This window comes from Anabrus simplex, chromosome 12, assembly GCF_040414725.1.
Source record: "Anabrus simplex isolate iqAnaSimp1 chromosome 12, ASM4041472v1, whole genome shotgun sequence".
Taxonomy (NCBI): domain Eukaryota; kingdom Metazoa; phylum Arthropoda; class Insecta; order Orthoptera; family Tettigoniidae; genus Anabrus; species Anabrus simplex.
In genome coordinates, this window is record NC_090276.1 from 11,271,413 (window position 1) to 11,296,944 (window position 25,532).

General features: G+C 42.1%; 1 protein-coding gene across 2 annotated transcripts in view; it reads left to right on the top strand.

Moving 5' to 3' along the window:
- The first annotated feature begins 439 nt into the window (after nucleotides 1-439).
- OtopLa (Otopetrin-like a) overlaps nucleotides 440-25,532 on the top strand; it is a 415,689-nt gene continuing 390,596 nt past the window's right edge. For both annotated transcript variants that reach the window (XM_068229841.1, XM_067156226.2), the window contains exon 1: nucleotides 440-572. The gene's annotated coding sequence lies outside the window, so the exon portion shown is untranslated. The remainder of the gene's footprint in view (nucleotides 573-25,532) is intronic.

Consider the following 25,532-nt stretch of genomic DNA (forward strand, 5'->3'; position numbering starts at 1 on the left):
ATACAGGTGCCATCTAGCGACACGTGACGGTGTTTAGTTCTCGCCTGTGCCCTTAGATGGCAGCAGCATCCTGTTTTGCCATACATGGTACAGTAACGCTACAATGAGCAAAGCAAGGCGTGATAATTTTAACAATGAGATTTGTTTGCTCCATGGTCCGGAATCTCTATATTGGGCTAGTCTTCTTCCGGGAGGGATCAGAGACTGTACTGTAAGTGCTTAAGACTCTTCTTCGTATTACGAAATGGTTGCTGCTTAATTTAGATCGTGATCTGATTTGTTTTCCTTATATCTTTTCTCTATCAGACTGTTCTGGTTCTCGTCGGGCTCGTGAACGATCAACAATATTCTAAGAGATCACATCACATTGAGACACACATACAAACATACTTCGTACCGTGTGTGTTCGGGCGTGGTCGGCTCTTTCCGCCTGTGTAGCCAGGCTCTGTCTGGGCTGAAGTGCGCTCCAGGTTGGATGTGTGTTTGTTGTTTTGTTAGTTAAAGTCCCTGTGCTGTGGATCTGTGCTGTTTACTCCGACACGTGTTCTTCTGCTGTCACCCTCAAAGATCAGGTAAGGTGAATGTTCCTGGACACTCCTGGGAAACATGTGATTTCTAACATGCGTCTATAAAGAAATAAAAAGATCTGTAATGTGTCTCGATATAATTTTTGTCCTGAAATACTCCGAAACAGTGAGTGAGTAAGATTAGACTATTTTACCGGTTGTAATTGAGTGAATTTATTTGGAGAAGAAAAATGGATGTATCTTTTAACAAATGCGAGTTAACGTCATTTTAATTTCAACATGTCATGGAAACAAACGCGTGTACATTTCGTGTAGGGTGGTTGGTAAGGTGGAGAGAGAGACTGTATGTGTGTGTGAGTTCAATAACCCTCCTCCACACGAACTTGAAGGGTGATTTTAAATACATTTCTTACCGGGGCTTTTATGTAAAGAGAAATTTTGCAGGCGGAATTTTTTAATACAGTACCGGTACGTACTTTATTCAACATGAGATCATAATATACACATTTATTTTGAAGCTCTTGGTCATGCTAGATTTTAGTACGCTGCTACATATATAATATTGAGTAACTGTAAAGTTAGTCTTCATGTCATAATAGTTCTGTTATCATCTGGAACAATTACTCGTCGACACAGCTGAAATTCAAGTAAGCAGCATGCCCTACTCAAGTTTTTTGTTTTAATAGCAGCTGATTTCTCGATCACGTTAGTCTAATTTTATTTCCTTTGCGATAACCAAAGACAAGATATTTGCATTTTCAAAATATGTGTAAAAAGCGAATTTTTAAAAATAATCTGGAAATACTATAAATGTCGACTGATGTTCTTAAACACAGAATTTTATTATAAACAAATTACCTAGTTGTAGCCTACCTAATTAAGATGGAATGTTTGAATTCGAGTACTCTGCTTGAAACTGGATTTATAATTATTTATAATAGAGAAGAAAAATAAGTAGACGTTCCAGAATACGTCAAAGAAGCATACAGTTCTAAGTTCCTAGCGACTTTATTTCTTTCATTTTTATTACACTTAATAATGCCGAGGTACAGTATTAATATATTTTAAAACCAGGCGGATACAAGAAACTACTATAAGGTATATTTTGTTCTTTACTCTCAAGTATGCCTATAGATTATTTTCGGTTTAACAGAACTCGTATGAATGCAGCCTTATCATATAAATCATCGACTTGTCTTCATTATTTAAAGCAAAATATAAAAGGTGATACTTAAAATCTCGAGAATCTTATTCGTATGTACTCTGCAAAATCGCCAATAGGTATACCGTATTACAATTTCGCCTTGTGGCTAAATCCCTGATATTGAGAGTCAGGTATTCAAAACAAAGCCTCTGACGTTCACATTTTAACTGTGCTTTATGGAAGTCTGTTTCTGTCAACTGTCAAATGGTCGTTGCCATAGTTACCCCTGTAGGTGGCGCTGGGCTAGGGAGTTGAGGGAGGGGTGGACTGGCACTTCTAACGGGCCGTTTAACTATTCCATACATAACGAAAGCAGGTGCAATCTGGTGGTGCGTACAGAAGCAACCCTCCGGGAATCTTGCCCCCCTCGGTTGGTAGGAAGGGTGGGGAATGTGCTGGGGATTGTGGGGTTGGATCAAACTCGCCACGCAGGGGTGGACGAAAACGCGGATATTGAGCTCTTTTCATGTGAAGAGATAGACGAATGTTTTTGGGGATGTTAGACGTAATATAAGCTGATATATATCTAAAAGCACCTTTATTTTGCCGTAGTCTGGAAATTTAATCTAGGTTTCGATCCCCTGGTCTGTTTTAGGGACTAGAACACATTGCCCCTGGACTCATTTAGCCTCATTGCGTGAATGATTTGTACGTTAAGATATAGAGTGAGACATGATTCAACACAACCTTATACGTGCTTATACTGTAGTGTTTAGAATGTGCCAACCAAAGGGTTTTTGTTAACTACATGTATGTATGTATGTATGTATGTATGTATGTATGTATGTATGTCCAACCCTTGTCCGATTTTTCTCCGGGGTGCAGTATGAAGTGAGCGAGTTTTTACAACCGGATGCCCTTCCTAACGTCATCATCATCAGAGGAGATAATGAATGACGTGATATATGATACTAGGAGGAAGAGGGTGAAACCCGGTGCCGGCACATAGCCTACTCCTCCCGGAATAGCGCCTAGGGGTCTGGTCAAAGCTTTACGTGCCCATCCGACAGACGAACCACTATCAACAGCGTCATACGCCATCACTTCGTATGAACACTATGGAAAGTTTTGGAATGTAATTGATAATGGCGTGTGACTTCCGGAGAGGCCAGGTGCAGGTCTTTTGAGTTGACTCCCGTAGGTGACCTGCGCGTTGTCATGAGGATGAAATGATGATGAAGACGGTACATACACCCAACCCCCGTGTAAGGGGAATTAAGCAATTATGGTTAAAATTCCCGACTCTGCCGGGAATCGAACCCGGGACCCCTGTGACCAAAGACCAGCACGCTACCAATTTAGCCGTGGATTCGGACTTTGGAATTTAATTCCTGCTTTTGGCACGCAATCTAGTGATTGGAAATTGAAACCCCACCTCTCTTACACTGCCGGCCAACATTTTCTGATGGTGAACATTTTTTTCAACCAAGGAGACTCGAACCTGCTAACCATGGGGTCAAACCATATTATAGTAGACTTGACGATCATGGTGTCCCGGCGGGCTGATTCTTGTTAAGTAGGCTACACTGTTTGAGTCATCAGTCCATAGACTGGTGTTGACGCAGCTCTCCACGCCACCCTATCGTATGCTAATCGTTTCATTTCTACGTAACTGCTGCATCCTACACCTAGTCTAATCTGCTCGTCACATTCACACCTTGCTCCACGCTCTACCTTCCCCCTGTGAGTGCGGGTGGTAGAATAACACCCACGGTATCCCCTGCCTGTCGTAAGAGGGGACTAAACGGATCCCAGAGGCTCTCAACTTGGGACTGTGGGTTGGCGACCACAAGGCCCTGAGCTGAGTCGTGGCATTGCTTCCTCTTAATTGTGCCAGGCTCCTCACTTTCATCTAGGTATCCTATCCGACCTCCCTTGGTCAACAGTTGTTCTTTTCCTACCCCGACGGTATTAGGTTGCGAGGCGTACGGAGTCTTATAATTTTCACGCCCACCGTAACTCTCGTCTTCCTTTGGCCGATACCTTCGGTTTTCAAAGCGTCAGATCCCTTCTATTTTTTTCCTGATTAGTGTTATATAGAGGATGGTTGCCTAGTTGCACTTCCTCCTAAAACAATAATCATCACCCCCTCCACCCCTACCGTTCTTATCGCCTACACTTCCCTTAAAAACCAAGTGATCAAGTCCTGGGTATCTTTAGATGTGTCCTATCATATCTGTTCTTCTGGTCAAATTTTGCCAAATCGATCTCCTCTCACCTGTTCGATTATCTCTTAATTCGCGATTCGATCTACCCATTTCCCTTTCAGCTTTCTTCTGTAACACCACATTTCAAAAGCAACCATTCTCTTTCTTTCTGAGCTGGTTATTGTCCATGTTTCACTTCCATACAATGACGAGCTCCAAACGAAAGTTTTCAAAAAATCTTTCTAATTCCTATATCATTATTCCCCGTGGTGTAGGGGTAGCGTGCCTGCCTCTTACCCGGAGGCCCCGGGTTCGATTTCCGGCCAGGTCAGGGATTTTTACCTGGACCTGAGGGCTGGTTCGATGTCCACTCAGCCTACGTGATTAGAATTGAGGAACTATCTGATGGTGAGGTAGCGGCCCCGGTCTAGAAGACCAAAAATAACGGCCGAGAGGATTCGTCGTGCTGACCACATGACACCTCGTAATCTGCAGGCGTTCGGGATGAGCAGTGGTCGCATGGTAAGCCAAGGCTCTTCAAGGGCTGTAGTGCCATGAGGGTTGGTTTGATTTATATCATTATTCGAAGTCAGCAGATTTCTTTTCTTAAGAAAGGTCTTCCTTGCTTGTCCTGCTCTTCATTTATGTCCTCCTTACTTCTGCAGTTCTACCATAGCTAGTTACTCTAGTACTCAAGAACAGACTCAGCTAGGGGCCTCGACATTATCAACCCACCGCTTCCAAGTTGAGAGGCCCTGGAGCCTTTCGCTTTCTGTTGCACTGACCACGTTCTGCTTGTTAAGCATAACTTAATATGTTCGTAACCCCGTGAATCTCGCCACATCATTCACAGCGTAAAAACAAGCTTTTCTTTTAGGTCGAACGAAGTTTTTAAATTAAAATGTGTGAAAATTGAAACTAAAAATAATGGAACGACAGGTTTCGTCCTATTATGTGGACATCTTCAGGATCATTAAATCACATTTAAATAATTGCCGGGCCGAATGGCTCACAGCTCAAGTTGGTGGGCTCGATCATGGCTCAGAGCAGGGGTATTATGAAGGTCCTGATATACGCCAACCCCGTATCTCGGTAGATTTACCGACACTTGAAAGGAATGCTGAGGGACAAAATTTCCGACACCTCCGCGTCTCCGAAAACCATAAAAACAATTATTGGAATATTAAAAAAGTAATAAGATCTATTATTATTATTATTATTATTATTATTATTATTATTATTATTATTATTATTATTATTATTATTCGATTCCTTGGCTGAGTAGTCAACGTCCTGGCCTTCGATTTAGAAGGTTCCCGCGTATAATTCCCGGCCGGTTTGGGGATTTTAAATTTCTATTAGTAAATTCCTTTTAACTCGGGGACTGGGAGTTTGTTTTTTAATTATATATCTGCATCTACATAAAAACACATCGCACTAAAAACAACCACATAAACGCGTAACAGTGAACTTCTTCCGCATAGTGTTCACGTCAGGAAGGGCATCCGGCCTTAAACTGGGCCAATTTAATACATAGTGACGAACCCAGGAAAGTGAGGAAAAAAGCAGGAAGATTATTAGAAGTCTCCGTGGCTCAGGCGGCAGAGCGTCGGCCTCTCACCGCTGGGTTCCGTGGTTCAAATCCCGGTCACTCCACGTGAGATTTGTGCTGGACAAAGCGGGTAGTCCGATTTTTCGGTCATCTTTCATTCCAGCAACACTCTTTACTATCTATTTCGTTTCATCTGTGAGTCATTAATTGCCCCAGAGGAGTCGACAGGCCTCGGCAGCCGGCACAATTCCTATCCTCGCCGCAGGAAGGGGGCTTCATTCATTCCATCTTTGACCCGGTCACTGACTGGAAAACAGGTTGTAGGTTTTCATTATTATTATTATTATTATAAGTCCTGCTCCATGGCTAAAGCTGCAGATTTCTGCTCGCTGGACGCTGGTAACTGCGACTTTTCAAACAAATCGAGAAAACCCTTAATAATTGATACAAATGAAGCCCGGGCCTCTCGGGTCAGTTTCTTCTTCGGAACTGCTTTCCATGCTAAAATGATGATGAATTAAGAGGTTTTAAACCCTCCTGACTACCGTCCGGTTTTGTTTATGTTTACACAGCTCCAGTTAGAAACTCGATAACGGTGATGTCATAAGACAACTTTTATTCATACGAAATGGAGCAATATTGCTCATTCGAATGCGGTCATCCCCCCGCCCCCACTACCATAGCGCCGCAGCAAGTTGTGGAAACTTTGCATATTGTCGTTGCCAGGTCAAAACCTCCAATGTGATAATATTTTTTTGAGATCTACTGACCCGCAGCATATACATTGTGAAGAGCGGGAATGCCTTGAGAATTTTCACACAGTATTCCACCTTAGGTGACAGAATCTTGCCGGCCAAAGTTCTAAGCTAAAATATTTCACATAGGAGGTTTTGTCCCGGCAGCGACGATATGCTGTGAGGAAGGGTAGCAGGGGTATATTGTTGGAAAGGTCATGGACACCGAGGTATGATTCACCCGCTTGCCGCGCGCACTCGTCAGTCCGACAATCTCTTAAGTGTCTTGCAAGGGGGCATTCCCTACTCGTCACCACCGATTTCGCTCAAATTTATAGAACATGCAGGGCTTGGCAAGAAATGAAAGTACCCGAAGTGGGAACTCCAGATGGCCAAGCGTATAGAAAATAAAAATAAAAATGTTGACGCGGCTCTCGCACCGTATAAGCCACTTATTATTCATTTTCCAATTAAGCAAGAAGGTGAATAATTAATTTCATTTATTTATACGCAAAAGGCATTGAAAAGGTAAAAAAAATGGGATTTCATTGTCAGACTTTTTTCTACCTGCGCCAAGAAATTATTGTTTGTGTACAGCCGCTAGGAGCAACCTTTACTTGTCAGGTGGAAACGAATCCTACAGCGAAACGACTATTCACGTTTATGGCACATTCCCCAAGGAGGGGAGATAGCCAATAAAGGAGAAAAAAAAAAAAAAAATCTATTTGAACACGTCGGGAAAGTTCGCAACTCCAAGTTTTCTACAATTGTGCGCTCATTAAAAAAATTACGTCGTATATAACTTTTGCATATAAAAAATAAAATAAAATAAATTAAAATAAATGAATAATATACAAATTGAGAAAAATATTACCCGCACGGGGAGTCGAACTCAGGACCATCGAAACACTAGTCCAAGCTCTTACCACTACGCCAACTACTGCTCGGCGTGCGCATTAACGTAAGTGGCTTATACGGTGCGAGAGCCGCGTCAACATTTTTATTTTTATTTTCTATACGCTTGGCCATCTGAAGTTCCCACTTTGGGTACTTTAATTTCTAGCCAAGTCCTGCATGTTCTATAAACTTGAGCGAAATCGGTGGTGACGAGTAGGGAATGCCTCCTTGTTAGTGTGTAGCAAATACCAAATCATTTTTAATTGTATAATCAGAGTCATCATCATCATCATCATCATCATCATCATCATCATCATCATCTGTTTACCCTCCAGGGTCGGTTTTTCCCTCGGACTCAGCGAGGGATCCCACCTCTACCGCCTCAAGGGCAGTGACCTGGAACTTCAGACTCTTGGTCGGGGATACAACTGGGGAGAATGACCAGTACCTCGCCCAGGCGGCCTCACCTGCTATGCTGAACAGGGGCCTTGTGGAGGGATGGGAAGATTGGAAGGGATAGGCAAGGAAGAGGGAAGGAAGCGGCCGTGGCCTTATGTTAGGTACCATCCCGGCATTCGCCTGGAGGAGAAGTGGGAAACCACGGAAAACCACTTCCAGGATGGCTGAGGTGGGAATCGAACCCACCTCTACTCAGTTGACCTCCCGAGGCTGAATGGACCCCGTTCCAGCCCTCATACCACTTTTCAAATTTCGTGGCAGAGGCGGGAATCGAACCCGGGCCTCCGGGGGTGGCAGCTAATCACGCTAACCACTACACCACCTTATGTTAGGTACCATCCCGGCATTCGCCTGGAGGAGAAGTGGGAAACCACGGAAAACCACTTCCAGGATGGCTGAGGTGGGAATCGAACCCACCTCACCACTACACCACAGAGGCGGACGTATAATCAGAGTACTTCTATTTAATTGTAAAACATGTGCAATATTGTTCCTTTTGTGAAAGTTTTATTGTATAGTATTAAATCAAAATCTCGAAACAATTTCTCAAAAAAAAAAAAAAAAAAAAAATTACCACACTTAAGTTGATAAACTGTAAACCTTTACATCTCTGTCAAAATTCGATCAGATATAAAAAATCTTATCATTTTGTAGCTTCCTCAGTTTTGATGTACATATCAGTAATACCACAGCTCTCCCCCGGCCGCCATTTCCCACAAACACGGTACTTTTGTTGTCTGTATATCTGTGTGCCCTCCTCTCAATTCCCAATTGCCACTTTCTTAGTCCTTGGCGTGACACCCAGTGTCCTCGATGTCAGCAGCAATTTCAGTCCGTCAGATAAACCAAGAACTGTTTCCATAATACCGGATATTACTCATATGAGTGCACTGCATATCAACACTTCGGGTCTGATATTAGAAGGAAAACTAGCAACTAAATGTAGCTGGGTCAGCCGAGACAAGACACGTGGCTGACGAGTGACTGCCTAGCTGCTAGCGCTATTTGATATCATTATCATCAGCATTATATGCGAATGTAGAAACTGTTTCTCGATAAAGATGAACAATTTCTCTTTCAATTGACACGTTATAACACCTTCCAATGACTAATAGATTCTCTTCTCTATGTACAGCATGTTACCAGTCATTTGACCTGTTCAGGAATGGACTTAATGAAGCGACGAAGGTAGGAACTGTGCCGGTGCCGAAGCCTGTCGCTCTCCTCCGGGCCAATCCATAATTCATTTTCTGACACATGAAATGTAATTATATTGGATAGTGTTGCTACAATAAAAGGTGACAGGGAAAACCGGAGTACCCGGAGAAAAATCTGTCCCGCCTCAGTTTTGTCCAGCACAAATCTGACATGGAGCGACCGGGATTTGAACCACAGAACACAGCGTTGAGAGGCCGACGCACTGCCGCCTGAGGCACGGAGGCTCTAATAGTCGGATAAATGCGATAAAGTAAAGAGCACGTAGTTCGAGGATTAAAACAACAATAATCATAATTACCATCTGTGATAAATTTATATAAGTGTGAATTATGAATGGAAAAGGCGCCAGATCAGATTATTTTCGGACAGCCTCGTAGAACTAATGCATGATGATATATTTTGGTGAATGTGTGACTTAGTGGTATCTAAGGGATTTCAGCAGTGGCGTGAATTGAACCCCATCCACACCAGATATTCTGGCGTAAATTACTTTGTATTTAAGTTTTATTATTATTCCTTAGAACGCTTTTTATAAAGTTTAACAACTGCGAACATCTAAGCCAAGCCAAGTACAGCTGTCTCGACAATCCGCTCGCACTACCGCAGTTCAGCTTCTCCAGCGAGTTGGGTTTCCTTGCCGGCGCGAAAGAGGGCTACCCCAGCGAAATTTAAGTTCGCTTGGATGACGCATGCACTTGAAGATTCCTTGTCCTGGGAACGGGGCGGGGCTGTGGCTCCTCCCCTGACAGCAATATTTACGGCGACAGGCTAGCTAGCTTGGGAAAGGCATGTCAGTTTTAATACTTGACACTCGAAGTGTTCAGCGCCACACACTAGAGTACAAGATGAATATCTATGTGTTAACAGTATAGCACCTTACACATCGTCTTGCTAATACAAATAGAGCCAGTTTATGAAATGAATTGTAATATAGAAGAATATATTTTATTATTCGATTTCGGCATGTATAAAGTTATTTCGAGCAGTTCATTGATGGCTCGTGTAGAGTATGCTTTTCGATAGCCGCAGACAAATATTTAAATTGCCCAGCATGAGCACAGTGTTAAGCGCGAAGTAGAAGAATTTTGTAGTTGGTTGTCTGTGATGGTGGTATATAGTGAAATTTTGTGGTGTTCCTCTTGGATCATAGGTGAAGTTTCCGTGAGTTCTGTGCCATTCTTCATGAATACAACTATAACGTGTGTTATACGCCGTGACGAATATTTTCCCTCGTTTGTCGTTGATGCACGTACACTTAGTAAGCGAGTGAAACTATAAAACTTCGCCGACGGTAAAATATCAGCTAAATTTTGCTGATTCAGTTTAGGTTAGGCTTTTTAAGTTAAAAACAAATAGTTCCAGTGTGAGTTATATTTGTGAAAACTATGACTGTACTATCTATCACGAAACTCTCCGGCTCCATGGCTAAATGGTTAGCGTGCTGGTCTTTGGTTACAGGGGGCCTGGGTTTGATTCCCGGCAAGGTCGGGAATTTTAAACATCATTGGTTAATTTCACTGTCACGGGGGCTGGGTGTATGTGCCGTCTTAATCATCATTTCATCCTAATTACGACGCGCAGGTCATCTACGGGTGTCAACTCAAAAGACCTGCACCTGGTGAGCCGAAGATGTCCTCGGATACTCGCTGCACTAAAAGCCATACGCCATATCTTTTTTTTTTTCGGGTGAAAAACTAAGTACTGTGATCGTTGAAGACAGCCCTGGACAGGTGCATAAAAGGTTCAGTACATTGTTTAAAATATGCTATGGATTAACTTATGATGTCGTCACCGCCGTGAGTATCAATTTCGAAATACACTTAAGAAAATGGAAATTGCGACACCATGAAGGCATTGGTCGTTTGTTGATTTTCAAGATATGGAACGATGCCATGTAGGTATGTAAACGATCAAAGTTTCAGACCCATTGGATTGTTGCTACAGGTCTCCGCACGTGATTGGTCGAGGAGGAATCAGCTCCAGTATACGGACTCTGGTGTAGCGTAGTTGACTTGCAGTCTGTGCAGTGAAGTGTTCCCCGTCAAACATGCCTCGACGACAGAGAAGAGCACGCTGTCAACAACTGTCGCCGTTTGAGAGGGTTCGGATAATTGGGCTGTGTGAGGCTGGATTATCGCTAAGGACTGTCACTGCACGTGTTGGCCGACAGGCATCTACGGTACAACGTGTATGGCAGCAGTGGTCAAATGAAGGTACCCACACTCGTAGACCTGGCACAGGCCCAGCGCGACAGACAACTGTGAGAGAGGATCGCCGCATCATTCGGATGGCCCGGATGGAACCCCATGCAACAGCAGCGCAAATTCGAGCAGCTGTGGCACTCACGTTACACAACAAACAGTTGGTAATCGCCTGCGTGCAGCTGGCTTACGAGCCCGTGTCCCTGCAGAAGGTGTTCCATTGACCCCACAACAGCGACGCGTAAGGCTGGCCTGGTGTCGAGAAAGATCGACGTGGGTCGAGAATGGCATAGGGTCGTCTTTAGTGATGAATCGCGCTTCTGTCTTGCCCGCAGTGATCGCCGGTGTGCGCCGACGTACCGCGGAGAGGGGCCGCCCAGATCTTATTGTCGAGAGGCACATAGTGCCAACACCAAGCATTATGGTCTGGAGAGCTATTGGCTTTAATGTGAAATCACAATTAGTGCTTGTTGAGGGCACTATGACTGCTCGACAGTACGTTGATAGGGTACTCAATCCAGGGGTTGTCCCTATGATGGTGAACATTTCTAATGGGATGTTTCAGCAGGACAATGCCCGGGTTCACACTACACGCATCTCCAGAGAAGCTCTCCACGACATCAAACCTTAGAATGGCCCGCCAGATCTCCGGACATCAGTCCTATTGAGCATGTGTGGGACATGATGGGTCGACAACTGGCCAACTGTCCTCAGCCACCCACAAGTCCGGAACAACTGACCCGTGCAGTGCAGCAAGCATGGGCCACAATTCCTCAGGAAGCGATCCAGGGCCTTATTGGCTCCATGCCTCGACGAATTCATCCATGTATTGCAGCTCGTGGTGGGCACATCTTGTATTAATTGTTGTCCAAACTTGCGGTCGGAGGGACCTGAAAGTGTAATCATCGAATCACAACCGAACACTCGTCCTGCATGTTCAATAGCAGCAATGTAGCACCACTCCTTCTGGGTGTTGCAATTTCCATTTTCTTCAGTGTATGTGCGAGTATGTGTTTGAAAATATTCTTGAAAGATCTTTCTCAGGCAGATGTTTCCATAAAAAATGCGGCTTTCTAAAATGGTAATGTTGACTTTAGAGAGTGTAGTGGGGCTTCGATTGCTTACATTTAAGAATCATTTTTGCTGCTGGGGTGAAGAATGTGTTCACCGCACGCCACTGGATTTCAGTGTTTCTGATATGCCTTCGAAAACGTAATGGCCGGGCTGAGTGGTTCAGACGGTTGAGGTGCTGGTCTTCTGACCCCAACTTGGCAGGTTCGATCCTGGCTCAGTTCAGAGGTGCTCAAATATGTCAACCTCGTGTCTGTAGATTTACTAGCGCGTAAAAGAACTCCTGCGAGACTTAATTCCGGCATCTCGGCGTCTCCGAAGACCGTAAAAAGCGGTAACATTAGAATTACTAAAACGTAATGATCGAGGGAGTTGTCTATGCGGTTAGGGGCGCGTAGCTGTGAAGTTCATTCGGGAGATGGTGGGTTTGAATCCCATCATCTGTAACCCTGAAAATGGTTTTCTGTGGTTTCTGATGTTCACACCCGGCAAATACTGGAGCTGTTCTCTAAATAAGACCACAGCGCCACTACCTTCCTAATCGTAGGCCAGGGATGACGAACCTATGGACTTCTGCGGGACTAAATTCCGGCACCTCAGCGTCTTCGAAAACCATAAAAGTAGTTAGTAGGACGAAAAGCCAATAACTTTATTTAATTATTAAAAAAATTGTATCTCTGATTTCAGTTTCTTACACGTATCATTTATATATAAGAAAACATAAAGGTCTAATAATGTTGCCTTGAGGATTTCTCCTCTCAATGATTACAAGATCAGATGATGCTTCATCTACTCTGATTCTCTGAGTTCTGGTTTCTAGAAATACAGCCACCCATTCATTCTTTTGTCTATTCCTGTTGCACTCATTTTGCCTGTAGTCTCCCCTCATCTCAGCTATGTCCCAAGGGAGAAGTGGGACAGCTCCTGGCCATAAGAACAGCTAATTCTGGGGAGCTTGGGAGATGTTACACCTCTTGCACTGCATGTATCTGTTGTCATGGTTACAAGAAAGCAGTGTGTGCTTGTGTCGTCAGTCAGCCCAAGCTATTCCGTTACATTAGCTTCGCGGAGGGGGCTTTGTTCCGATTTGCTTTGGTGTTAAACGCGACATGTCCAATTTCTTCTAATGCTTCACTCTTAGGAGAGGACGTACACCTTTGCCAGCTAAAATGTGTAAAATTCATGCCTTTTGACGTGAAAACTTATTTCTTTTTGGTTCGGCGCTGGAACTTCCATTTCTAAACGTGACGCTTTGCCAGCTCCGCGATGTTAGGGGAAGCGTGCTTGCTCTTCCCCAGAGGCCCCCGGGTTCGATTCCCGGCCAGGATTTTTACATGGATCTGAGGGGTGATTCGAGGTCTACGCAGCCTACGTGATTACAATTGAAGGCATATATATATATAAATGTCTTTATTGGCGTAGCTAAGGCCGTTAGGCGTTCTCTTACACTAAACCAATCAAAGTTACCGGGCGAGTTAGCCGTGCGGTTAGGGGCGGCTGCGAGCTTGCATCCGGGAGATAGTGGGTTCGAACCCCCCACTGTCGGCACCCCTGAAGATGGTTTTCCGTGGTTTCCCATTTTCACACCAGGCAAATGCTGGGGCTGTACCTTAATTAAAGGCCCTTCCTTCCAACTCCTAGGCCTTTCCTATCCATCGTCGCCACAAGACCTATCTGTGTGGTGCGACGTAAAACCACTAGCAATAAAAAAAGAATCAAAGTTAACACTACAGTAATTAATACTAAATATAGCACAGTTAAACACAATCGAATAGTTTATAACAGAAACAAAATCCCACCCCAGTGAGATATATGTATATAATAATAATAATAATAATAATAATAATAATAATAATAATAATAATAATAATAATAATAATAATAATAGCTAGTGGTAATAATGTACTAGCAAAATCAGTAAAAGACTAGAAATGCACAGTTTATTATTTATATCCTGCTGTACCTCTTAAGGCTCTTTTAAATGAACCGGTGGTTGGTATTCCTCTCACGTCATCCGGTAAATGGTTCCATTGTCGTGCGGCAAACACAGAAAATGAGTTATTATATGCGGCAGTTTGATGATGAGGAAAGAAGAGCAGGTTTGAGGAGCTATCTGACGGTGAGATAGCGGCCCCGGTCTAAATAACCAAGTATAACGGCCGAGGGGATTCGTAGTGCTGACCTTGGATCACCTCGTAATTTGCAAGCCTATTATTATTATTATTATTAGGCCTATTATTATTATTATTATTATTATTATTATTATTATTATTATTATTATTATTATTATTATTATAGGTGTTTACCGAAGACGCACACTGACCCTCTCTTACTAATGCTATACCGTGAAGAAACACCAGCCAGTGTATTTAGTTTCAACACTATTCTCTGTTATCGAGATTGGAGTCCTGTGATCGCGTGCAGCCTCCACTGAGTGGGAGATACTTGGGAGTTAGATGCTGTGGGCTTGTGATCGTGGGGGCTGAGGAATTGGTTGTCAAGGTTACAGGTGCTCTGAGTGCTTCACATAAACAATGCCCTCTCTTTCTCACACACATACACTTTGCTCAGATCGTTCGTGCCTTCTAGGTCAAGATTACTGCAAGACCGTCCGGCTCCATGGCTAAATGGTTAGCGTGCTGGCCTTTGGCCACAGGGGTCTCGGGTTCGATTCCCGGCATGGTCGAGAACTTTTAACCATGATTGGTTAATTTCTCTGGCACGGGGGCTGGGTGTATGTGTTTTCTTCATCAACATTTCATCCTCATCACGACGCGCAGGTCGCCTACGGGAGTCAAATCAAAAGACCTGCATCTGGCGAGCCGAACATGTCCTCGGACACTCCCGGCACTAAAAGGCATACGCATTATTATTATTATTATTATTATTATTATTATTATTATTTCAGATAGTACTTTAATGGTGCTGAAATAATAATAAGAATTTCGTGTGGCTATTTCTAGCCGAGTGCAGCCCTTGTAAGGCAGACCCTCCGATGAGGGTGGGCGGCATCTGCCATATGTAGGTAACTGCGTGTTAGTGTGGTGGAGGATAGTGTTACGTGTGGTGTGCGAGTTGGGGACAGCACATACACCCAGCCCCCGGACCACTGGAATTAACCAATGAAGGTTAAAATTCCCTACCCGGCCGGGAATCGAACCCAGGACCCTCTGAACCGAAGGCCAGTACCGCCGTTTGATCTCATTGGATGGATCCTTCTGAAACTCTTCCAACCGGTTATGAAGAGACATGGTCTACATGGAAGAGTCTGAACAGGCTACGGTCTGGGGTCGGTCGATCTAAGAACAATATGAAGAAGTGGGGTCTATCTGAAGAGTCAACCCTCTGTGCCTGCGGAGAAGAACAAACCATGGCGCACCTCCTTAGTTGCAACTCCTGCCCTCTCGTTTGCACCATGCAAGATATAGTGAAGGCCACACCAAATGGTCGAGATCTTGCCAAATTCTGGTCCGATATGGCATAATTGTTATTTTGAATGTACCTCTAGTATGTTTTTTTTTTACCAGTTACCTATTTAATTATTTCTCTTTTAACTAACAATTTATATGATGTATTGCTTCTGATACGAATAAATAAATAAATAAATAAATAAATAAATAAAATTATTATTATTATTATTACAGCTTCATTTTTTATAAAACCCCGCATTGACTATAAAATCAAATAGCGAATATTTAAGCGGTCCGCCTATTCAGTACGTATATAATTTATTAAATCTAGTACACGTTTCTTTCCCTAACGGACATGATCAGTCAGCTAGAATAAATCACACAATATATGTGATACAAAAATTACATTACTAGATTCTAAGAAAAATTAATAACACTTTTATACAGAAGGACATTTAAAATACATTATTAGCAAACTGTGTTAAAGTTTCAAGTCATGTAGTCAGTAGAATTGATGTGAATTGTTCATTCAAATTCTTGATGAAAAAGTTCGTGGAAACTTGTAACTATTTGATGACTACCAATAAATAATAATAAAATATCATCAATAAAATATATATATAAATAACTGAATATATATTTTTGAAATAAATTAAATTAATAAAAATATTTAATCGAAATGTCCGTAGTATGGGCGCCAGAGTTCACCAGAATGGATCCCTCGAATTTAGATAGAGCATGATAAACTTTATATCCCAGGGCGTGTACATAATGCTGCGTACTGGTACATCTGCTGCAGGCCTTACCTAACCTGAAAACGACTAAATAGGTAGGAACTGCACCTAGGTTCATCAATAACTCCACTGATTCTAAAATAGCTAACTATATTCTTAACAAAATTCGTGCATGAGCACCTCATCCACACACAAAATTATCCATATAATACACACATAAAATATTGCTGGAAGACTCCATATTTACAACAACAACAATGAAAACAATGGGAAAACGAAAGCGAGAACTAAACTACCATTTGTAGATAGTCCGATGAACAATGTACATGTATGAAGATAAATGCCCTTCACTGTCTCTGTATCAATACTACTTGCCAATTCTCATAATCAGCACTTCTAACATCACACGGATACTGTACCTCGTAATACCGTGTTCACAGACTTTAACATTTGTTGTAAAGATATATACATTTAAGTAACACACGCTCGTCGACCCTGAACATAAATTATGGAAAGTCTGAGATAGCTTTCACCAACATATAATGCTAGGCCGCCACAAGTGCTACAATACTTAATGCGCAAGCACTCTCCATAATCAGCCACTTTCCACGAACATAACAAGACTACGCTCCACGAACGTTTGAAGTCCAGTCCATTGCAGCCGTGTCACTCCAGTACCGTGTATCAGCACCACTTCCTTCCCGTACAGTGTGTCAGTTGTGGTTCCCGCCGTTTGATCAACCTTTATAGGCATCAGCATTCCCCTTCCTCTCACATAATACGTCTGGATTGGTCCTTGCCAGCCAATCATGAGTGATCCTCTAGTCAAGACCATGCCCTGAACTTCTTCATGCTCCCAAGACATAAACAAACGCTTGGTTTTTTATCACATGAGTCATAGAACTTTCCTAGTACAATAAGCTCCTCTCATCAGGCTGGGATATGTACATGACTCATAGAACTTTCCTAGTACAACAACATCAACAAACACATCTCATCAGACACTGGGATGCCCGCATGAGTCATACGGATCACCAGAGTCCAAGATAGAAATGTTTTCCCACTCAAGCAAAACAAATTACTCTTACTACATATATGGTTACCTTCCAGCTTACCAAGATTAATGACAAAATATACAAATGAAATACTGATAATAATAATAATATAATAATAATAATAATAATAATAATAATAATAAACCGAATGCTGACAATGATATCTCTAACTTCTACATACAGTGCGAGGGTGTGATATATGTACTATTACAAACTAACAGTTGCATTTGTACAATCGTAAGATGAACGTTGATGTGAATAAAAAACCTTTGACCGAGCTCGATAGCTGCAGTCGCTTAAGTGCGAACAGTATCCAGTATTCGGGAGATAGTAGGTTCGAACCCCACTATCGGCAGCCCTGAAGATGATTTTCCGTGGTTTCCCATTTTCACACCAGGCAATTGTTGGGGCTGCACCTTAATTAAGGCCACGGCCGCTTCCTTCCCACTCCTAGCCCTTTCCTGTCCCATAGTCGCCATAAGACCTATCTGTGTCGGTGCGACGTAAAGCAACTAGCAAAAAAAAAAAAACCTTTGATTTAAAATATTTCTTGAAGATCTTCGATAGGCATTCCTTTAAATTGTATTTAAGAATGAACGCTTCAGGATTCCATGTCGACACGGGGCCGAAGCAGTAAAGTTCTTTGTATAACTGAATGATGTTCTGTTTCCTTGTTATTGGCCCCGATGCGTGGAAGAGACTCGCTTCTGCTGAGGTATGTGTCTATCAAAGATACCTCATTAACGTTAGGTTACATTGTCTTGAAATTTTCTCTTTCAACGCATTGACTGTTGAGGGTTTTATACCGTGAATCTCATCTTTGATGTAACCTCTTTAGAAACAGTTCATTGGCCTAATGTTCGGGGAACGCGCAAGGAATTAAAAACTACTGTACCTCTTCGCCCAATCCATCTGTTCGGAAGTGGCATCACGATGGTAGTGGGGTGGGGCTCCCTCTTGCTCCTCGTCACCAAATGTTTCTGCAATGCATGGACCAAAAGATTCTTGCAGCAAGTTTTGCTAACCATCCCCCATGACACTTTGGTATTTTAAAAAAATGGCCCTAGGATGCTTGGTTCACATTTGTATTTTCAGCCACCCATTAGGTGCAAATGTGTCAGTAGCCTCATCACTCCAAGCAATTTTGAACATTTGTGAACATGCAGGGGACACTAGACTTACTTTCTTTCTTTCTTTCTTTCTTTCTTTCATGGACCTGGTTATTTTAATTTCCTGTATTTCATGGTCTTCATTAATTTACATTAAATCGTTAACTTTGTATCTATATTAATGAACACTGAATTTATTGTGACTCCAGGAGTGAGTACCTTTTTTGGGACACCGTGTATTTACATTTCCTATATTCTTCTTACCATGCTTCATTACTAACATTGTTTCCATCAATGAAACGTTTATAAACGTTTCTCAATAACACACGACCCAGTTTTGTTCATATCTACACTGACGGATCCAAGACATCATTATGCATTCTTCTGTGCTGCATCTCAGATGTCAAGAAAGTACTCCTTAGAAATCTCTCAAAAGACGTCAATCGTTACAGCAGAAATTTTATCTATCCATTTAGCCATAATTCAGCTGTACGCCCTAGAGATATATCTACAAGAACATAAATATAATGGAGAACATTAACCATGAACATTCACAGATCCCGTGGCTCAGGCGGCAGCGCGCCGGCCTATCACCGCTGGAGTCCGTGGTTCAAATCCCGGTCACTGCATGAGAAATTTGTGCTGGACTAAGTGGAAACGGGACCGGTTTTCCTCCGGGTACTCATGTTTACCCTGTCAGTCATTACTCATTGTCAGAAGCGTCCGACAGGCTTCGGCAGCCGGCACAATTTCTATCATCACCGCTAGATGGGGCTTCGTTCATTCCATTCCCGACCCGGTTGAAAACGGAAACAGGCTGTGGCCGGGGACCCGAGTTCGATTCCGGCTCTGCCACGAAATTTGAAAAGTGGTACGAGGTCCACTCAGCCTCAGGAGGTCAACTGGTAGAGGGGAAGGTTAAGATTCTTATCTCAACCATAGTCGAAGTGATTTTACTTCAGGCAAATGCCGGGATGGTACCTAACGTAAGGCCACGGCCGCTTCCTTCCCTCTTTCTTACCTTTCCATTCCACCCTTCCCCATTCCCCAACAACCACAAGGCTGCTGTTCAGCGTAGCAGGTGAGGCCGCCTGGGCGAGGTACTGATCCTCCTCTTCACTTGTATCCCCCGAACCTTCAGGACACTGCTCTTAAGGCGATAGTGGGATCCCTCGCTGAGTGCAAGGGAAAAACCAACCGTGGAGGGTAAACAGGTTAAGAAAGATGATGATGATGATGATTATTATTATTATTATTATTATTATTATTATTATTGCTATTATTCAATTTTTAGAGGCAAAATGTTAACAAGAATGTTTTGGTTGTTGTTTAAAGTGGCCTAACATCTAGGTCATCGGCTCAGGAAGTTTTAAATCTATTCAGTCTACGTACTTTATTTCGACAATACCTTCACGCGGTGCATGTGGTCGTTAGCCCAACATAGCACTGTTCGATTTTTTATTACGGAGAATGCGGGAGTGGAAAATACAATCTAAGTAATTCGTGAGTTAGGAGTTATTCGTCTGGCACTTTATTACAGCCGCGTTCTTGACAAATAGAAACAACTCCCCTCTCATAAAGCTTCAATAACTAATTGACTGTGCAGAGTGCAATGCTCTCGGCCTGATGTACAGTTCATTACCCAATGTTGCAATAGTTCCTCCTGCAGAATTCGATGCGCCTTTACAATCAGGAATGAAGTATGCTTATCAAATAGTAAGTCACCTGTCTATACACAATTATAAAGATGGGAATCTTGCACCTAATCAATACTTTATTGATATATAGCTTCTAAAACACACATATACAGTATATCACATTAGTATACAGGACCGGTTTCGACCCCTATTCACGTCATCTTCAGTTGATCATAGAAGCTAATACTAACATAATGTACAATTCAAAGCATCACTGAATTAAAAATGAATATCTATATTACAAATAATAATATTGTAGCGTTAAAATGTGTTTTGGTATTTTTCTCTTAATCTAAAATGTTCGTGAATGTTCATATGACTTGCAATCTGCGTCTCTAAAACTCCACTTAATCTATTCCTAAATGCCACATGAATCGTTACAACAATGTGTAATGTTCTTATATGTGTTCTATAGCATTCTTATAGTACACATTAAAATAATGTTGATCTGTATTGATAAAACATTTCATTAATTACGCAGGTAAGGTGTAGTTTGCAGAATATGTAGTACGTTCACTGGTATGGGCTGTTGATCTTGATGAGTACACACGTTCAGTGTTTGTTATTCTGCTACTTAATTTACATTAAAACATCATAATATGTAATCTTATTTCAATTTTGTGGTGTTAGCCTCATTTTCTGATTTAATAAGTGCAAGTGCTCCCCTCTTCATAGTTGTGTTCCATTGGACATGCCAATTGATGTGTCGTTCTTAGCTTGGAGGTATGTGTTGTTCGGGAGCACGTCATCGCAGACAAAATTGAAATAAGATAACATATTATGATGTTTTAATGTAAATTAAGTAGCAGAATAACAAACACTGAACGTGTGTACTCATCAAGATCAGCAGCCCATACCTGTGAACATACTAGAATATTCTGCAAACTGCAACTTACCTAATTAATAAAATGTTTTCTCAATACAGATCAAAATGGTTTTTAATGTGTGCTATAAGAATGCTATAGAACAATCTTAAGTCATAAGAACATTACACATCTTTATTTTAACGAATCATGTGGCATTTAAAATAGATTAAGTGGAATTTTAGAGACGCATATTGCAAGTCATATGAACATTCACGAACATTTTAGACTAAGAGAAAAATACCAAAACACATTTTAACGCTACAATATTATTATTTGTATTATGTGATATTCATTATTTAATTCAGTGATGCTTTGAATTGTACATTACGTTAGTATTAGGTTCTATGATCAGCTGAAGATGACCTGAATAAGGGTCGAAACCGGTCCGATATACTAATGTGATATAAATATGTTTTAGAAGCTATATATCAATAAAGTATTGATTAGGTGCAAGATTCCCATCTTTATAAGTGTGTATACTAAACTATCAATACGGACATGGAACTAATAGATTATAATCACACAGACGACGCGAAGTTCTAATAAGAGAAAGGTTCATCCACTTGACAGTTGGAGCGACACTAGCTCTTCTAGCGGCGAGGTAGAGGCAACTTGCTAACAGACAACAGGGAACGAATTAACACTACAGTCTAAAATGGTCATAACTTCTGAACCATTTGTGCAAATAATGTCCTGACAAGGTTATTGTAATCCTTATGAAATAGTGGAGGAGGTCAAACAATTTATTTCGATGAGGAGTTCGAGGATAATATCGAAATATTTATTTAATCTTAAGGAGTTACCTTTTTTTTTCACCGCGGACTGTAACATAAAACCGCTTCTAGAGGGCAACCGGTTGGAAATAGGTGTATACCATCGCGGACTTTTTTTTTTTTTTTTTTTGCAGAGGTTTCTATGCTCTACAATTCGTACGCTTACACTTGGGGTCTATCGTTGACGGTTCAGGCAGCGTAAGCCAAGAAAGCAAGTGACCGCAAGACCAACATCGAACCTGTCGAGTTGGGGTAAGAAGGCCAGCGCTCTACCATGGTCGGCCTGAGTAGAATAGCCTTACACTTTGCGGCGTACCGGAGAGGTATGGCTACTACTTTCTGAAAAACTCTACAGGTAGCGAAACCTGTACAGGTGACCGAGAAAGAATGGAAAAATTGTATTTTGTACCTGCGCAGAAAGTTTTGACTAGGAAATGTGTCTAGAGAACTCATTGTTTTTTTGGTAAAATAACTAGAAAAAAATAAAGAAGGAAAGAAGGAAGGAAAGAAAGAAAGTAAGAAAGAAAGAAAGAATCGGCAGTTCTAGCCCTTCGGCCAAGCAACTCAATGTTGAACATATTCTAGGGATATGAGCTATACATTTTAGGCAAATAAAGTATGAGAATATATTCTTTATTTATTCTTAAACATCACAATCCTTTTGTCAATTATTATAATCCCGTCGATTAGTTTAGCAGTTTGCCTTTTTCTATCGCTACGAGCGCTAATGTGAGTCAGTGCAGAGTTCCACTTAAGCCCTTATAACTACATTCGGTGTGCTCAGTTTTTAAAAAAATTCAAAAGAAAACGCCTAAAGGTATTGAACCAAGGAACACATTACAGAAACAATTATGCAGATAAGTAAATTTAGTTAGGATGTGAAACAAAAAGAAGACGAGTAAAGAAACGAGCTATTTTATGGTTCATTACAATACAATACAATGGATTTATTTCGTCTGGCAAGATTAAGGCCATTAGGCCCTCTCTTCCATCTAACCAGAAAATACAGTATCTGCATGTGCAAAATTGAAACAAATACACTTACAACTGAAACAACTTGCAACTACTAAACAATACAATATTATGATAAAAAATAAAAAATACAAATAGGAAAAGAAATAGGAGAATGATGATGATTATTATTATTTACCCAATTATGACATGATTAGCTAATTTCTATTATCCTTAGTAATAACAGTGGGATTATAGTTTGAGGAAGGCTAAATCTACAATATTTCCATAGCATTACTTAGTAGGTAGCGGTGACAAAGTTGCCTAAAACTAGCAGGTGAGTTTCCTCTGACAGAGACGGGTAGTGCATTCCATTGCCGTGCCGAAGAAATAACAAATGAGTTTGTATATCGTGTGGTGCGGTGAGGTGGAATAGATAAGAGTGTATCAGATTTTGACCGTGTTCCAAAACTCTGATTGGATGAGAGGTGGTGAAATTGACTGTACAAGTAGGGAGGTGAGCATGAGGAGAGTATTTGACGAAGAAGGCATAAAGCATGATGATTACAGCGTTTGTCGTTAAGAGTAGCAGTCAGTAGTGTTGGCTACTGAATGTATGATTCGAAGCAGTGTATCGATTCATTCAAGTGTCCGAGTGAATCGATTCACAGGAACGGCGAGCTCACGGCACACGTTTCAGCTTACTCCCAGCGGATAGTGCTGAGTGGCGCAGTCACTGGACGTTGACGGCGAGCCGAGGTTCCGCTGCAGCGAGACAGTGAATCATGGCACATCGAAAGAATCGTGAACGAGCGCGGCTCAGTGAGACACATGATACATACGGCTCCTTATCGGCTCACTGGATATGCGGAGAGCCGAGCTTCCGCTGCAGCGAGATAGTGAATCATGGCACATCGAACGAATCGTGAACGAGCGCGGCTCAGTGAGACACATGATACACACGGCTCCTTATCGGCTCACTGGACACGCGGAGAGCCGAGCTTTCGCTGCAGCGAGACATACAGTGAGCCATGGCACATCGAAAGAATCGTGAACGAGCACGGCTCAGTGAGACACAAGATACACACAGCTCCTTATCGGCTCACTGGAAATGCGGAGAGCCGCGCTTCCGCTGCAGCGAGACATACAGTGAGCCACGCTACACTGAAAGAATCGTATGCTATAATGGATTCTCGAGCTCAGCTCATTTGAAAATAATAGACTACCCATTTGCATTCACTGTCCTCTTCTTACAGGGAGGTTTAAATAATAGATGGATTTATTTGCAGTGTTAAAAAGGTAGTCACAACATAATTCTGAAGTAGCTAGTAAGTAGGTAGGCTATTAGGTTATACTATTTATTAGTTTAATGAATCTTAGTATTATAACTTGGTTGACATTTGACAATTAAACTTGACTCTAGCCTGCCCTATGACTATGAGTCATGCTCATGACCACTCAAAAGTACCTGTTTTATATTGGGAAGAACGGCTCAGTATTCTATCTGTTCATATGTCACGTCGTTGCACAAGACTTCAATCATATGTGGACAGATGCAATAACAGTATGTTGAATCAGAAAACCAGCGGGCTACTGTACATCTCGGGTAGCCTATACGAAATATGACTATTTAAAAAAAATCCTCAGCTGATAGAAAAATACTTTTTTTTAAATGACTGAGCGAGTTGTCGTGCGGTTAATATCGCGTGGCTATGCGCTTGCATTCGGGGGATGGTGGGTTCGAATCCCACCGTCGGCAGCCGTTAAGATGGTTTTTCCGTAGTTTCCCCATTTTCACACCACGAGATGCTGGGACTGTACCTTAATTCAGGTCATGGCTGCTACCTTCCTAATCCTAACCTTTCCCACCCTGCGTCGCCGGAAACCTTCGATGTATTAGAGTAACTAGCATTTTTTCTAAGAAAGGAGTTCATAGTATGAAGACCAGATGGCAGCTGCGAGCACTCAGTGCTGTTGCTGCTGTCTTACCAGCACATACTACACAGATCCAGTAGGAGCGGTGACCAATGTGCCGTGAATCGGATCACTGTATCGATTCAGTAACGTGAACGGAATCAAATGAATCGATTCAGTAAAATGAATCGAATGTCCCATCACTAGCAGTCAGGTCGTTGTACACGGCGTCACAGTAGTCGAAATGAGGCAATACCAGAGTGTTCTTCCATGTTAAAAAAACAGTATTGCTCTTATGACGACAGGCTTGTCATGTGGAACGGATCTGCTCAACACCATCACCATCAGTATTTAAGTTCAAGATAAAAAGTGGAAGAAACTTAGATGCAAATTATTTTTATAAATTAAAGGAGAGGGGGCTTATAGGGGCTATTTTGGGTTTGTACAGAATCTTTTTTTTTTTTTTTTGCTATTGGCTTTACGTCGCACAGACACAGATAGGTCTTACGGCTACGATGGGGCAGGAAAGGGCTAGGGTTGGGAAGGAAGCGGCCGTGGCCTAAATTAAGGTACAGCCCCCGCGTTTGCCTGGTGTGAAAATGGGAAACCACGCTAAACCATCTTCAGGGCTGCTGACATTGGGGTTCGACCCCACTATCTCCCGAATACTGGATACTGGCCGCACTTAAGCGACTGCAGCTATCGAGCTTGGTTTTGTACAGAATCAGAGGTAAACTACGATACATAAGAAACCTCAGCATTGAAGTGGAAGGCAAATTGGCGGAAAAAAATAGAAAAATAATACACTGACTGACAGAGCAAATGCAACACCAAGAAGGAGTGGTCAGAACTGTATGCCAATTGCAGGGTAGACTGACGTCACTGAGGTATGCTCATGATGTGAAATGCGCCGCTGTGCTGCGCACGTAGCGAACGATAAATGGGACACGGCGTTGGCGAATGGCCCACTTCGTACCGTGATTTCTCAGCCGACAGTCATTGTAGAACGTGTT